Source organism: Schistocerca americana, chromosome 5, assembly GCF_021461395.2.
Source record: "Schistocerca americana isolate TAMUIC-IGC-003095 chromosome 5, iqSchAmer2.1, whole genome shotgun sequence".
NCBI lineage: Eukaryota > Metazoa > Arthropoda > Insecta > Orthoptera > Acrididae > Schistocerca > Schistocerca americana.
In genome coordinates, this window is record NC_060123.1 from 429,691,489 (window position 1) to 429,708,678 (window position 17,190).

Genomic DNA, 17,190 nt, shown 5'->3' on the forward strand with positions numbered 1-17,190 from the left:
CCCTACACATACACTGCCTTGCGTTACCAAGGTGTGTCGTATCAACCTCATTCTAGTCGGGTTGTGCCACAAATTTCCTGTCTCTACAGTTCTATTCAATTCAGTACCTCATTAGATATGTGACCTATTTTTCCAATTTTTCTGTACCACCACACTTTAAAAGCTTCCATTCTTTTCTAAATTGCCTTCAGTCCACGTTTCACTTCCATACAACGCTACACTCTAGACAAATACCTTCGCAAAAGACTTCCTAACACTTAAATTTATATTATGTGCTAAGAATTCCTCTTGTTCAAAATTGCATTTCTTGCTATAGCCAGTCTGCATTTTATATCCTGTCTACTTCCGCCGTGATGAGTTATTTTGCTGCCCAAATAGCAAAATCCATTTGGTATTTTCAGTGTCTCGTTTCCTAATCTAATTTAGTGTCCATTACCTGACCTACTTCGACTACATTCCATGTCCATTGTACCGCTCTTGTTAATGTTCACCTTATAACCTGTTTTCAAGACGCTATACATTCCACGTAGCTGTACTTCCAAGTCCTTTGCTGTCTCTGACAGATTTGCAATGTCATTAGCGAGCATCAGGATTTTTATTTCTTCTCCCTCACCCTTAATCCCCTTTCCAGATCTATCCTCAGTTTTTTTCAGAGCTTGCTCAATGTACTGGTTGTGTAACAATGTAGACAGAATACAAGCCTGCCCCATCCCTTCTCAGTTAAGCCTATAGTAGCAGTGCAATAAATTTATGTTTGCCTTTTGGCGCCAGAATAAAACCAACAATATTATTTCATTTCTATTATGTATTATACCCGGCTTTCAGTGACAAGTTCACATTCAGTAACTGCAGTCAAACTGAAGTGTTCACGTGTTTTGTTGTTCACTGTCTAAAGCGAAATGTAGGAATGAAGTAAGAAAAGCTTGTGTTACCTAGGGTATTAATCGGTGTTCCATTTATTACCCATCTGTTTCCATTGGCCGTGGACTTCTATTTCCGTTTGCAGATGAGAAACCCGTTCTGTAGGAATGTAATAGAGGATTTATAAGGGATACTTTATTAGCACACAAAACGAATCAATAATTAACAAAGTTAAAAAACAAACTGCTCAAGAGCAATACAGAGCCGTGCGGAGTGGCCGTGCGACTTAAGGCGCTGCAGTCACGGACTGCGCGGCCCCTCCCGCCGAGGTCAGAGTCCTCCCTCGGGCCTGGGTGTGTGTGTTGTCCTTAGCATAAGTTAGTTTGACTAGTGTGTAAGTCCAGGGACCGATGACCTCAGCAGTTTGGTCCCTTAGGAATTCACACACGTCTGAACATTTTTGACCAATACAGAGCATAACAAAGAGAACAATCTAAGCCAGAGCATTTCAGATATAAAACTACCTTCGGACGGACCTCCAAGATTGACGGTGTACGTAAATGATTTGGTGGTTAACATGTGAGGTTCTGGGAGATAGTCTATGCATGTTATTCTTGTGGAGAAGAGAAGTCGCAGCGCCAAAAAATTATAGCGAAATCCACGAAGGCCTGTACAGAATCGAAATTTGCTTCAGGGTCTGATAGTTGATTCGCAGAATAAACTCGACGTATTGTTAATAAATAAGAGTGCAAGACTTAATACACCATTTCACGACTGGCGTTCAATCGCAGCAGACAGTGACAGCAACAAATTATTTACCACTGCCATTTCCTGGATATTATTCATGGTAAATACGTCTTTCTGAAAGGCAAAATATGCTCGAGCTTAATCTTCCATTGGGGTCACTTCGCAGTGAGCCGAAATATTACGACCACAGCCCATTTCAAGACTGAGTGCCGTTTGCTGACGTTACAGGTATCAGACGCAGCAAAGAAAGTATACAAGTGGAGAAGAGACAAATGATGTATCATTCTAGCCATAATATGGTCTCCAGCTAGTACAGTCCACTAATACAAGCGACTTTGACAACGTGCAAGTGTTGTGGTCCGACACCTGAGAACAAGCATCTCTGGCGAACCACATCAACTATTCGAGTGCTACTGAGTGAACATCTATGTAGAGTGGTTAAAGGACGCTGAAAAAATGGTTCAAATGGCTCTGAGCACTATGGGACTTAACTTCTGAGGTCATCAGTCCCCTAGAACTTAGAACTACTTAAACCTAACTAACCTAAGGACATCACACACATCCATGCCCGAGGCAGGATTTGAACCTGCTACCGTAGCGGTCGCTCGGTTCCAGATTGTAGCGCCCAGAACCGCTCGGCCACTCCGGCCGGCCGAAGGACGCTGAAACAACAATTGGGTGTCACGGTACTGGATATCGAAGCCTCATCACAGAACGTCGAGGTCATAGACTTACCCACTCTGTCATAGAGGATAGGCAGTGTTCAAAGAGATTTCGGGATTGCAGCCGGTCGTCGTAAAGTTCATTCCACGATATTTCGGCTGGACAACTGCCAGCCATCTTTAGGTGAGCCGAACGAGGACTGACGAAGACGTTTTTTTTCTCTTTATTGTTATTATTTTGCACCTCATACAAGGTGGGCTGGCAGCGGAAAATTTTACTCCGCTCTTCAGCCACAAGCATTACAATAAAAGAGAAAATGAAAACAGAAAAGTAACAGACTGGTGGTTAAAAAACAGTAGATATAATAATTAAAAACATGAAGCCGCTCACACTCGGCGAAAAAACAAGAAAAACTGTCGGCACTGCACACAAACACTGATGATTTAGACGGTACATGTGAACGAAGGAGCGTGGCGGCGAAAACCACTAAATCACAAACATGATGGCACACACACGGAAAACTGATGGCGATGATCTCCGGCGCGCAAATGTCCACTTAATGTGTGAGGGTCCGGGGACCTGCCAGAGGGGAAGAAGGTGGTGGGGGAGGGAGAGGGGAGAGCAGAGATGCTAATGGCAGAGGAAATGGTGGGAGGAATGAAGGTATGGGGGTAGGGGAAGCCCAGGGGAGGAGGGTGAGAAAGGGAGGAGGGAGGGAAGGGGGAGAGAAGGGAGAGAGGCTTCCCATAGGAACAAACACAGGAAGTGGGAGGGGCGTATCAAAGTCGGTAGGAGGGGCAGATGGAGGGGAGGAGGGCATCATCAGGGAGGGGGAGCTGGCGGAAGTCACCTTGGGTGAGGGTGAGGAGAGTGGAGAGATGGAGAGCAGATGGGACGTGGAAATACAGGCGCGGCAGCGGGAGAGGATGGGAGAAACAAGTGGGTGAGGAGGATTGAGTTTGCAGGAGGTGTAGAGGATCTGTATCCGTTCAAGGGAAAGGAGGAGGTGGGGGAACGGAATAAGGTCGTACAGGATCCGGGTGGGGGAGGGGAGGCGGATGCAATAGGTGAGGCAAAGAGCATGGCGTTCGAGGATTTGAAGGGGGTTGTGAAAGGTAGGAGGGGCGGAGATCCAGGCAGGGTGGGCGTAGCAGAGGATAGGGCAGATGAGGGATTTATAGGTATAGAGGATGGCGCAGGGGTCCAGACCCCATGTACGGCCAGAAAGGAGCTTGAGGAGATGGAGGCGGGAGCGTGCCTTGGCTTGGATTGTCCGGAGGTGGGGGGTCCAAGAGAGGCGACGGTCAAGGGCGACGCCAAGGTACTTAAGGGTGGGGGTGAGGAAGATAGGAAGGCCCTTTCGAATGAACCATCCCGACATTTGCCTGACGTGATTTAGGGAAATCGCCGAAAACCTAAATCAGGTTTGAACCGTCAACCTCCCGAATGCGAGTCCATTGTGCTAACCACTGCGCCACCTCGCTCGGTCGCGCATTATTGAACATGGACCTCTGCAGAAGACGCCTTTATGTGTTCCTATGCTAAGCGACATGGTCAACTACGATTGCAGTTGGCACAGGACCATCGAGATTGGACTGTGGATCAATGGAAACGAGGCGCCTGGTCGAGTGCGGGTACATCGTCACCTAGAGGTACATCGTCACCTAGACTTTCTGCTGACCGAACGCAAGCTCGTGGGGGCCGTAATTAGCAGTAGCTTCTGTGGGGCCTGTGAAAGTAATCTCTACTTGAACATTTTTGCGGACCACCGGCGACCCTTCATTCTTGATATTTCCCACGACAGCAATGGCATCCTGCAGCAGGATGCGTCACAAGGCCAAAATCGTGCTACAATGGTTCGAGGAGCACTTTGCCACCAAGTATCTTGGATTGTATCGGGTGCTCACAAATCACCGGCCCATAGGCTGTGAGTATCGTGTGACCTGTGCATTGATATCTGGTGGAAGGCACATAGATCACGAAACCGAGACAGGTCTTATCGATTCCGTGGCAAGCAGAATCACTGTTGTATTGCATGGCAAAGGTGGAATAAGGCGATACTGAGCAGATCATCATAATGTAGCTCATGAGTGTACATTTCCTTTGGGTTCTCCCAATGATTCTGAACTTGGTATCTGCTTTTCCTACAAGTGGTTTTACGAGATAATACCCTCTAAGGAAAAAAGAAACACCACAAAGGAATCACCCGAATTGGACGGAAATTGGTAGGTTTGACGTTCATGTGCAGACAAACAAATGATTACAATATCAGAAAAATCATGTGATTCATTAAAGAGAAAGAGCTTCACAAATTGAGCAAATCAGCGACATGTTGGTCCATCTCTGGCTCTTATTCAAGCAGTTATTCTGCTTGAAAGTGGCTCACATAGTGTTAGGTGTCCTCCAGAGGAACATAGTGCCAAATTCTGTCCAACTGGCTCGTTAGATCTTCAAAACCCCGACCTGGTTGGAGGGTCTTGCCCATAATGCTCCAGACGTTCTCAATTGAGGAGAGATCCGGCGATCTATCTGGCTAACGTAGTGCGTGACAAGAAGCAGAAACTCTCGCCACGTGGGGGATGGTATTACCTTGCTGAAATGTAAGTCCAGGAAGGCTTGCCACGAAGGGCAACAAAACGGGGCGTCGACGTACCGCTGTGCCGTAAGGGTGCCGTGGATGACAACCGAAGGATGCTGCTATGAAATGAAATGGCATCCCAGTCCATCACTCCTGCTTGTTGGGCCGTATGGTGCACGACAGTCAGCTAGGTATCATGGCCGAAGACGTGTGTGAGACGCTCCGGACAACCATGAGTGATGGTCTGGGGTGACATTTCGTTTCGTAGAAGGACCGCTTTGGTCTTCGCCAGCAGTACCCTTTCAGACGGCAGTTCGTTAACAGTACTCTATGCCGGGTTCTGTTGCCCTTCATGGCAAGCCAATCTGGGCATACATTTCAGCACGACAATGCTCGCTTGCACACGTCGACAGTTTTTATTGTTTATCTTCTTGTTTGCCGAACCCTACCTGGACAAGTAAGGTCGCCCTATCTCTCCCCCACTGACAATGCTTGGAGCGGTGTGGGCAGGGCGCTCCAACGATCTCGGGATTCTGACGATCTTACGCGCCAGTTAGATAGAATTTGGCACGATATTCCTCAGGAAGACATTCAGCAGCTCTATCAATCAATGCCAAGCCGAGTAACTGCTTTCACAAGAGCCAGGGGTGGACCAATACGTTACAGACTTGCTCAAGTTGTGAATCTTTTCCTTATGAATAAATCATCCATTTTATTCGGATAATTTCTTCATTGTTGTTGTTGTTGTGGTCTTCAGTCCTGAGACTGGTTTGATGCAGCTCTCCATGCTACTCTATCCTGTGCAAGCTTTTTCATCTCCCAGTACCTACTGCAACCTACATCCTTCTGAATCTGCTTAGTGTATTCATCTCTTGGTCTCCCTCTACGATTTTTACCCTCCACGCTGCCCTCGAATACTAAATTGGTGATCCCTTGATGCCTCAGAACATGTCCTACCAACCGATCCCTTCTTCTGGTCAAGTTGTGCCACAAACTTCTCTTCTCCCCAATCCTATTCAATACTTCCTCATTAGTTATGTGATCTACCCATCTAATCTTCAGCATTCTTCTGTAGCACCACATTTCGAAAGCTTCTATTCTCTTCTTGTCCAAACTATTTATCGTCCATGTTTCACTTCCATACATGGCTACACTCCATACGAATACTTTCAGAAATGACTTCCTGACACTTAAATCAATACTGGATGTTAACAAATTTCTCTTCTTCAGAAACGCTTTCCTTGCCATTGCCAGCCTACATTTTATATCCTCTCTACTTCGGCCATCATCAGTTATTTTGCTCCTCAAATAGCAAAACTCCTTTACTACTTTAAGCGCCTCATTTCCTAATCTAATTCCCTCAGCATCACCCGACTTAATTAGATTACATTCCATTATCCTTGTTTTGCTTTTGTTGATGTTCATCTTATATCCTCCTTTCAAGACACTGTCCATTCCATTCAACTGCTCTTCCAAGTCCTTTGCTGTCTCTGACAGAATTACAATGTCATCGGCGAACCTCAAAGTTTTTATTTCTTCTCCATGAATTTTAATACCTACTCCGAATTTTTCTTTTGTTTCCTTTACTGCTTGCTCAATATACAGATTGAACAACATCGGGGAGAGGCTACAACCCTGTCTTACTCCCTTCCCAACCACTGCTTCCCTTTCATGTCCCTCGACTCTTATAACTGCCATCTGGTTTCTGTACAAATTGTAAATAGCCTTTCGCTCCCTGTAATTTACCCCTGCCACCTTTAGAATTTGAAAGAGAGTATTCCAGTCAACATTGTCAAAAGCTTTCTCTAAGTCTACAAATGCCTTTCTTTAATCTTTCTTCTAAGATAAGTCGTAAGGTCAGTATTGCCTCACGTGTTCCAGTGTTTCTACGGAATCCAAACTGATCTTCCCCGAGGTTGGCTTCTACTAGTTTTTCCATTCGTCTGTAAAGAATTCGTGTTAGTATTTTGCAGCTGTGACTTATTAAGCTGATAGTTCGGTAATTTTCACATCTGTCAACACCTGCTTTCTTTGGGATTGGAATTATTATATTCTTCTTGAAGTCTGAGGGTATTTCGCCTGTTTCATACATCTTGCTCACCAGATGGTAGAGTTTTGTCAGGACTGGCTCTCCCACGGCCGTCAGTAGTTCCAATGGAATATTGTCTACTCCGGGGGCCTTCTTTCGACTCAGGTCTTTCAGTGCTCTGTCAAACTCTTCGCGCAGTATCATATCTCCCATTTCATCTTCATCTACATCCTCTTCCATTTCCATAATATTGTCCTCAAGTACATCGCCCTTGTATAGACCCTCTATATACTCCTTCCACCTTTCTGCTTTCCCTTCTTTGCTTAGAACTGGGTTTCCATCTGAGCTCTTGATATTCATACAAGTGGTTCTCTTTTCTCCAAAGGTCTCTTTAATTTTCCTGTAGGCGGTATCTATCTTACCCCTAGTGAGATAGGCCTCTACATCCTTACATTTGTCCTCTAGCCATCCCTGCTTAGCCATTTTGCACTTCCTGTCGATCTCATTTTTGAGACGTTTGTATTCCTTTTTGCCTGTTTCACTTACTGCATTTCTTCATGGTGCGTCATTTTCTTTCTTTCAGGGTGTATTGTCAAAGGGGCCTCACCCGTCCGACGAAAAAACAGATCGATGTTACAACAGGTATAGCAAAGCTTAGCAGAAAGACTTTTACACGGCCCGATGTCAGTCGAGTCACTTCTCTCCAGTAGCTGTGAGAGCTGTAACGGAACCATGAAGCCACTGCATGAAATGGAAACAAAATGAGAAAACAAGCGTCACCATGGGGGCTCGCCTTTGAAGGCGCTCAGATTATCAGCATCCGCTCCTGTACGGGTAATTACAGGTCCGTGATTGGATGCCCGCGGGTTGCCGGACACTGATTCGCCGGCGTCCCAGGGGCTTCGCGGTCTCTCCAGGGAGGACTGTAGCCCAGCCGCGTGTGCCGACTGTCGAGCGCACGCTCCAGGCTATTAAGCCACGCCCGCATCAAAGCGGCCACCGCTGCCGCCCCCCCCCCCTATCTCTCCCTCACACACACACACACACACACACACACACACATGCACACACACATACAGTTATACGCGGAATAGGTATCGCTATGAGTACCATTATGCAGTTAGCAGTTATTTTGTGCGGGTATCCACAAAGCGCGTTCAATGAGTACTGCAACACTTCTTACTGAAATAAGTTGGTTTTTGTCAGGATTTCAATACATCTTGTTATTCCCCATTCTTTGGCAAGAAAACCCCGTTTTTTAATATAAGCCGGCCGCGGTGGCCGTGCGGTTCTAGGCGCTTCAGTCTGGAACCGCGGGACTGCTACGGTCGCAGGTTCGAACCCTGCTTCGGACATGGATGTGTGTGATGTCCTTAGGTTAGTTAGGTTTAAGTAGTTTTAAGTTCTAGGGGACTTATGACCTAAGATGTTGAGTCCCATAGGGCTCAGAGCCATTTTGAATATAATTTCCGTTCAATTCGACGTTCTTGAACCACCTTATTGGGAGGACTTGCGTGGCCCCATAGTACCACTCCACTGGTTGGGGCCGGCCGAAGTGACCGACGGTTCTAGGCACTACAGTCTGTAACCGCGCAACCGCTACGGTCGCAGGTTCGAATCCTGCCTCGGGCATGGATGTGTGTGATGTCCTTAAGTTAGTTAGGTTTAAGTAGTTCTAAGTTCTAGGGGACTGATGACCACAGATGTTAAGTTCCATAGTGCTCAGAGCCATTTGAACTCTACTGGTCTGCTACATCAATAACCTCACCGTCATCCACGTACTGCTTCCCACGGAGTGCATCCTTCTTTGGGCCAAAGAGATGGAAGTCGGAAGGTGCGAGATCGAGTTTGTAATGTGGATGAGAAGAACAATTCAACGAAGTTTTGTAAGCTCTTCTTTGGTGCTCGGACTTGTGTGGCGTCTTGCGTTGTCAGGGAAAAGGTGACGTTCGTTTGCATTTTTGTGACGATACATTCCAACATTGCAGGAGTCCCAGGCTTGTGCGGCCGGCAAGCAGGAGATTGGACAGGTTTCCGCGACCTTGTTGCAAGATGACGGACCCTTCGCCCTACGAATCACCGTCCTTTTGTTCACTGCTAGGTATCCATAGACATTCAGCAAGCGCCTATGAATATCTGTCATGCTCTGCTATTCCGCCAAAATAAACTCGATAACAGCTCTCTGTTTGGAACGCACTTCCTTTACAGAAGACATTTTGAAGGCCACGTACAGCGCCGCCACCAATCAGGGCTTCATGAAACCGTAGGGGCTAAACGTGGAATATTCCACAATGTCTCACAACAAATTACGCATTTTTTCACCGACGCTGGTCGCAAAAATATTAGCGAGATGTATCCTGCAACCTCCATCTGTAGCCCTTATGAGGATCTCAATTTGGCAAGGAAGATAGACCACAAATTTCTTCAGGTATGCTGAAGCCACGAATTGACGATTAGGTCTCATAGCGTTATCTAATTGCGGGGATATTGATTGCAACATATCACCCGCTGTTTCTAACTGAGACGTCCTGCTAAACCCGCAAGTCAGGACAGGTAGTTTAAATTATGGAAAGGGTCCAAAATAAGCGGCTGTCACTTACACTCGAACGTACAACTTTATTTATTTGACCAAACATTACAAGATACAAGAAAATTAAAAAAAGAACACAACATTGATTTTTGAAACTCAATAACCAGCTGAATACCCCATACAATCTCATGCCTTACGGGCAAGACCACTTTAATTTAAAATCGGCTGAAAGCCAATAACTTAAGACTCAAACCAAAATCAGAATTTTTTAAAAGGCAAGAGGCCTTATCTTAAAACAGTTCTTTAAATTAGGCTAAAGGCCCAAACAATCTTCCGCCTTAAGAGATAAACAACATTAATCTAAAAATCGGTTAGAAGCCATACAAATACAGACAACAAGAACAAATAAGAAAAGGCAGTACACGCAACGGCGCTCAGAAGTTTCTGAGGGTCGGCCAGGAATTCAAACACTAACGCTCGCTTAGGTGAGACAGGCAGTCTGCCCAACCATTCTCCATCAGACGACAACCCAACCGACAGACAGTCAACGGACCCACCGACAAGATAACTTCCGCTCCACCCGACCAGCACACAGGAGGGAGTTCAATGGAAGAACGTAGAAAGTATTGGCACCCACAACCAATTATACATTGAGCTGTCAAACTACACACCGTGCCGGACAGCTACAACACGACGAGGAAAATACACTGCCACAAGGTAGAAGATTCCGCTGGTGCACTTCAATTCAAAATAACCAAGTACAGTTACACTCCACCGGTGGGTGGCTAAAATTAGCGAACTTGAAAACACACGTTGTTGCTCGCGGGAGTGTCCGAACAGCCGACAACGAAATCCAAACGACACAATGTGAACAGTCGTGACTTGCTGGTAGATTAAGTCAAAACTCAACTTTCGTGTCCAGGATCCGTGAGCCAGACCTCGTAGCAATGGAAACACCGCCACACACTCCGACCGCGCGTGGACGCCGCCAGTGGCCTCGGCCAAACTACGCGCCGCGGAGACTTCCTCGCTGCTCCACGCCAACCGACCAACTGCCCGCACACAGCACAGCCGAAACTATAAGCGCCAGGCCAAAGATAGTGCGAATATCGATACACGCCGCTGCTGCCACTCGCGGAGAGAGAGGATAACAGCATAATAGCGGTAACCGCGAGAGACTAAACACAGAATAGCAAGCAGGGTTTAATCCAACGCATAACATGAGCCAGCCACGGCTCACTAATAATCCCAGACATGTTCTGTGGGGTCAGGTGATTTCGCGGACAAGTCGAGGTGTGATAGAGTGCTGAATGATCGTGAAAACCAGGAACGTGTTCCCTCAGCCCTCTGAATTCTGCTGTCACTATCTTGTAACACGGGACTGTTTGCAGCAGAATCATCATTAAAATGTACAACAAAGAACAACACTTCGGCAGCTAGAATGTTGAAACAAACATCCTCGTTTATCAAGTTGCATTCCAATAGAACGATTGTGCTTTACGACTGTGATGTAATCCAAAAAAGGAAGAAAGTCAGCAATCAGTCCCAACTCAATCTGTACTTTATTGCAGATCTAGGTATCAGCTACAGAATAACTGTCTTCAGTGCTAAAAACGTAAGAAATACGAAGGAATCATACAGTAACTGGTAAAAACGACGTCAGTATCACAGTTATACAGAAAAGGAGACTTGACGTATCCTTTGAAGAGAGTCATGTAGAAACAAAATGTTACACGACCTTGGCTTGTACACAACTTACTTCGAACTGGGACTGCTGTTTACAGATTTGTACAACCAGCCACAGTGCACTTTATAGATGATCAACAGCACCTTCTATCCGCTGACAGATGCGTAAAACAATAGTTCAAACCGATTTTGTATTATAAAATAATGAACTAGAAGGTAAAGCAACCATCTGTAATAATGGAACAATGCACTGATCCTGCTGCGAAAAATATGAAGTAAAATCAACGTTAAAACTTAAAAAAAAATTCCTTAACATAACTGAAAGCTAGGTGTAATCAGATCACTGTTATTATCTTTTATGTACTTTACTTGACAATGTCTTGTGCTACATAGCAAAACCTATACACTAACGCACCAAATAGTAAGATCATGTGAACGTCAGTGTGTTGGCTCTTCAGCGCAAGTGATATACAATAAAATTCCTGTAAAATGTGTATAATGGCCTGAACTGATGTTAATAACATTATTGTCAATGATATTGTCAATAATTACAAGACAACCGGCCTAATCTTGCAATCATACATTTTGTTCTCATTTGATAAGCCATCGAGTATTATTACAAAGTGAAGAACACACTAGGCAAGATGCCCCCCCCCCCCCCCCCCCCCACGAGTCCTTTTGCATTCACCTCCTCTGCCTTTCCCCACTCCCTGTCGCATCTGCCCGGCCCCCTCTTCTTATGGGATCCCCCCACGCACTTCGTTTTTCCTCTCCTTCCCCCATTTTCTTTCCCATCATCTGTCCAGGACCCCCCCCCCCCCCCCACCCGTCTGCCATCGGCTGTGGTATGTCATATGTGCGCCAGCTTTTTAGTGCAGTGTTTAAGTAAGTGTTCAGTGTTGTGCGTCTTTCCAAAGTGTTGCGAACAGAAATCATGCTGCCACTGAGTGTGAATTTTATATCTCTTGCGAACACAAACCAGACTGTCGCCGTGTTTTTTAATTGCCTATTATTTTACCTGTCTGCTTGCTGTGTGTTTTATTAGCATCACCAACCCTTTGTTTTATTTTTTAAGTTCCAGAATTTTCCGCCATTTTACCATTTAAGTCACCGATTTTATCGCTAGCTTTTATTATTTATTATCTTCATCTTTTTACAACAAACACTGTAGGCTGAAGAGTGGCGTACTAAGCTGCTGCCAGTCCGCTCCCTTGGGGGGGAATCGAATCTCAATAAAGGAAAAAAAAGGCAAGATGTACCTCTGAGCAGATCCTTTCAGCTTTAGAGTTAGTGAAGTGCTTCTTTTAAAGATCAGTCTTCAGCACCAAACTTTTTAAAATTTTTTGGATGTTTTTAAATGTAATCTTGAATTTCTGATTTTTACTTTTTATTACAACTATTTTTAACTAAAAGCGAAAGAGGTCACCTCTCCTTCATTTTCGCCTTTAAAAAGTTTTGCCGGCCGGAGTAGCAGAGCGGTTCTAGGCGCTTCGGTCTGGAACCGCGCGACCGCTACCGTCGCAGGTTCGAATCCTTCCTTGGACATGGATGTGTGTGATGTCCTTAGGTTAGTTAGGTTTAAGTAGTTCTAAGTTTAACGACACAGGCAGCGTTGAAGATCGTCCTCGAAGTGGCAGGCCTCGTGTGAGTGATGCAACTGTTGATCGGGTTCGACAATCGTTTCAGCAAAGTTCGTCTAAATCAACTCGTCCAGTATCGCGTGAACTTCAAATACCGCAAGCAAGTGTGGTGAAGATTCTTCATGAAAGGCTTAGGTTGCATGCTTACAAAGTGCAAATCGTGCAGGTCTTGCAACGGAATGATTTGCTGACATGTCCTGAATTTGCAACTGAGATTCTCAACATGATTGATGGCGCTAGCGATTACTTAAATAGCATATGCTTCACCGTTGAATCCATCTTTCATGTCAGTGGAATGGTAAATAGGCATAATGTCCGTATATGGGGAGGGGGGTTCAGAGTCTCCACATGCTACTGTACAGTTACAGCGTGTCAGCGAAAAAGTGAATGTTTGGTGGGGTCTCATGCATAACAAGGTTTTTGGACCATTTTTCTTCGCGGAAAAATCCATTACCGCTAATATTTACTTAAACGCAACAGTTCATTTCCCCACAGTTAAAAGAATATCAACCATGGATACTTTTCCATCAAGATGGAGCACACCCGACCCCCAAAGGGCTTTGTTAGCGCGTGATTTCCTGGATGAAACATTTTCGGATCGGTGGATTGGAAGGAACGGTCCAACACCCTGGCCATCCCGCTCTTCAGTCATTACACCCCTTGACTTTTTTTTCTGGGGCTATATCAAGGATACAGTCTTCGTCACACCAGCTGCTGACGTCGGCGAACTGAAGGCTAGGACACAAGCTGCTGTGGGTACTGTGACAGAACACATGTTACGAAACACCTGGTGGGAACTGGAATACCGCCTCGACATTCTCCGAGCTACCAAGGGAGCACATGTTGAAGTTTACTAACATACGTGGTCTTAAAAAAAACTAGTAATACTAACCTATGTAACGGCATCAAATGTAAATTATTATGTCAATTGGTTATAATCAGGGCAAGACTTTGTGCTTACCCTGTATTTCCACTATCTATGGCTCTGTTTTATAAATTTTATAACGTAAATTTCATAATGTAAAGTTAGGTAAAACAGGTTGACTACCCCTGGATTAGAGAGATGTGCCGTTTTGAGTAATGGCCTTTAACGAGGTACCCGACCACAAATGTGCACTGCACACAGTTTCCTCCGCAGTATAGGATGGCGCAGAATTCGCTGATAGCGGCAATTTCTGTCGGGTATGAAGCCGACTTTCATTGACAAGGCGCAATACTCGTCTCCACGACCAGTTCGTTAGGATCCTCTAAACGATCGCGGTATTCACGCCCTGTGACACGGCTGTGAGTGAAACACCATTCCTTGTAGGCACAGTGGCCAGTCGGAAATAACAGTGTGGTCACTGGCACGTGCAAACAAGATAGCCCCTTTGCTCCCATTCTGTCGTTTTCCCACGCCAACCCATCTTATGGCCCTGAATGCATACAACCAACCAACTGGCACACACACCTCACTTACTACCATGGTTTAGTCATGGCTGGAGGGTCACATGACTCCTGGTACCGGTTCTGCACGCTCTACGGCGTTACAAAGTGACTGAAATTCTCTGTTAGGGGGATGACTAACATTTCGTCCGGCGACGTTGTACCCCTTCATGCTACTTATCTTGCAGGCAAGACCATCTATCACTCGTCTTTTAGACAAAGTGATAGCAGCGAGTACTTTGAAGTGATCGTATCACGCCTCAGATGAACGAGTTTCGTCAACACCTGTATCGATTCATAGATGGTCCTATCTTCATACAATAACTGTGGTTCCGAAGAAAACTTCTGGCATATTTTCTTCATTTGCCCCCATAGGCAGCGTAAGAAGTGATTTCGTCCGGAGACTAGCTCCTTAATAAGCCCCACGAACGCTATATACAGCCTCCGGTACAAATACGTAGACAAAGTTTCACCTAAAAGCATTCAACATGTAACTAAATAAACTTAAAATTAAGCACTGACTATGGAGCATCCTATTTAATATTCACAAACGGTTTAATTGAATAGAAACAAAGCTTCAGATATGTTTTTATTGCGTTGATCACATGTGGGTACACTGGATTATTAGTTTCGACAGGACTAAGCTGCCATCTTCAGATCCACTGAAATGGCCTTGATCACAGAAGTCAGTAAATATGTTGGTCGCTTTCAACTGCCAAGAATATCTCAACAGAATAAAAAAGTGCAGAAAAGATAAAAACCAGATTAGAGGAAAAACAACCTTTAAATTTTTGTTACAGAGTAACGTGTCACGGTAGTGGCCACAAAGTTCAGGCTTTGGTGATTCACGTAAGAAGATACAAAATACCAGCAGAGAGTGCAAAAGCATGGTCACCTTGCACAAGTTGGGAAATAACAATTTCTTTCACATATTTTATATTTTTAAAGACTGTTTTTACTTATATTCATTCAAGCCTTTCCGTTAATGGCCCCTTCCATTCCGCAATTGCATTATTATTAGCGTTTAGTAATACATTTTTCAGTGACATTATTTTTACTTGTCATATATCTCTCATGTTGAAAACAAAATATGAATTTTCGAGCCGGCCGGTGTGGCCGTGCGGTTCTAGGCGCTTCAGTCTGGAACCGCGTGACCGCTACGGTCGCAGGTTCGAATCCTGCCTCGCTCATGGATGTTTGTGGTGTCCTTAGGTTAGTTAGGTTTAAGTAGTTCTAAGTTCTAGGGGACTGATGACCACAGATGTTAAGTCCCATAGTACTCAGAGCCATTTGAACCATTTTTTGAATTTTCGATAATGAGTTCTGTTGTCATTTGGCTTGTACATTTCCAGTTAATATTTATCTGGTCGTCCCACCTGATGTAACTCGTCCATACTTTTGCAGAGTTTATCACCCTGTTGTAAGCGTGACCCAGAAGTACGAAAGGCAGTTCGAATTTTATGACCCTTTCTGGGGTATGTTTCTCCATAACAAGGTGGATGGTAGGTTTCCTCTATTACGTAGTTTTTTATTTAATAATTTATAAGAGATATTTGCATATTGTACCTTCTGTTCTTCTGTAGTTCTGATGGTGACTGCTTAGCAGTTTAGATCGGCCAGCCTTGTAACTAATTTCTGTGATCAAGACAATGGCAATGAAAACATATGAAAGAATCATACTAAACTGTGACGCTTTTGTATAATACTAATTTAATGAGTTATTATGCTGTGGTAAATTGTTGTGTATTCGACTATATTAAGAGCCTCCAGAGCGTACCAAGTGTATACTCGAATAAAACACAAGATAACTTGCTGTATTGGTTATGTATAGAAGAAAGAGAGCTGAGCTGTTTTCTGTATACTGAATGGGCTAATGTTACAGAGATTATTAGCAGAATAAAGTTGTGCGATGGTAATAAAAATATTAGCGAACGAAGAATTTACGAGTGGATAAATCACAATAAATGGGAACGTGTAATGTTCTGCGACGCTGAGCGTTCAGGTAGACCATCCACTCAAAGGGACAGGAATATTGAGAAAGCAGAGTCAATGATTCTTTATGATCTCCGCGTCAGAAGTAACGATTTTGTACATGAGTTGAACATAAGCCATGGTTCAGCATCTGCAGTCTCTAAACTATCGCTGAGTTTGTATTTGCAGGGCATCACACTAACTGTCAACAAACAAACAGTAACGTCAAGAAATGACAAAATTACATTTAAGAACTTTTGAAGAGGAAGGAGAAGACATTCTTTCGCATAGTAATCGTTGATTTGACGTGATTTCCCACTACGAGCCTCAGATTAAGCGGCAGTGCAATGGTGTGATACTAGACTTCTACAGAAAAGTTGATTATAACAGTGTTTTAGGATCTGAAAGGTCAACCGCTGATTCATTACACTCCTAAAGGTCAGTCAGTGAATAGTATCAGTTATTGTGAGCCACTGCAAGATCTGAAATCCAAAATCGAAACAGAGAGGAGAAGGAAGCTTCCAAAAGGTAGGTGAAGGGAACAACCGAATGAAAACAATCGATGCAGTCGACCCATCCGACTGTAGTTGTACGCATCAATTGAATTATGCAGTCATCCTTTTGAGTGAAATTCAGACGAATTATTATTGGAATGGAAATGAAGTCCCATGCTTATTGACAGAGCGTAGGGGAACGACCCGCATCGCCGTACTGGGCAGGGTCCTAATGCAGGTGGTTTGCCGTTGCCTTTCTCGACCATAAATGGGATGAATGATGATGACGACACAACAGCACCCAGTCATCTCGGGGCAGGTGAATATCCCTGACACCGCAGGGAATCGAACCCGGGACCCCGTGCTCGGAAAGTGAGAAGGCTACCGCGAGACCACATGTGGCCGTCCGGATTATTATTATTTATTAACTTCTTTCAAGTGAAACCAATCTGTGCAAGCAACCGATTGAAAACAATCGACGTAGTCCGCTACCTGGCACATTCATCTCTGAGTGGAAACATTCGATCATCTTGCCATTGTTAGATTATTATTGTTGACTGTGTTAT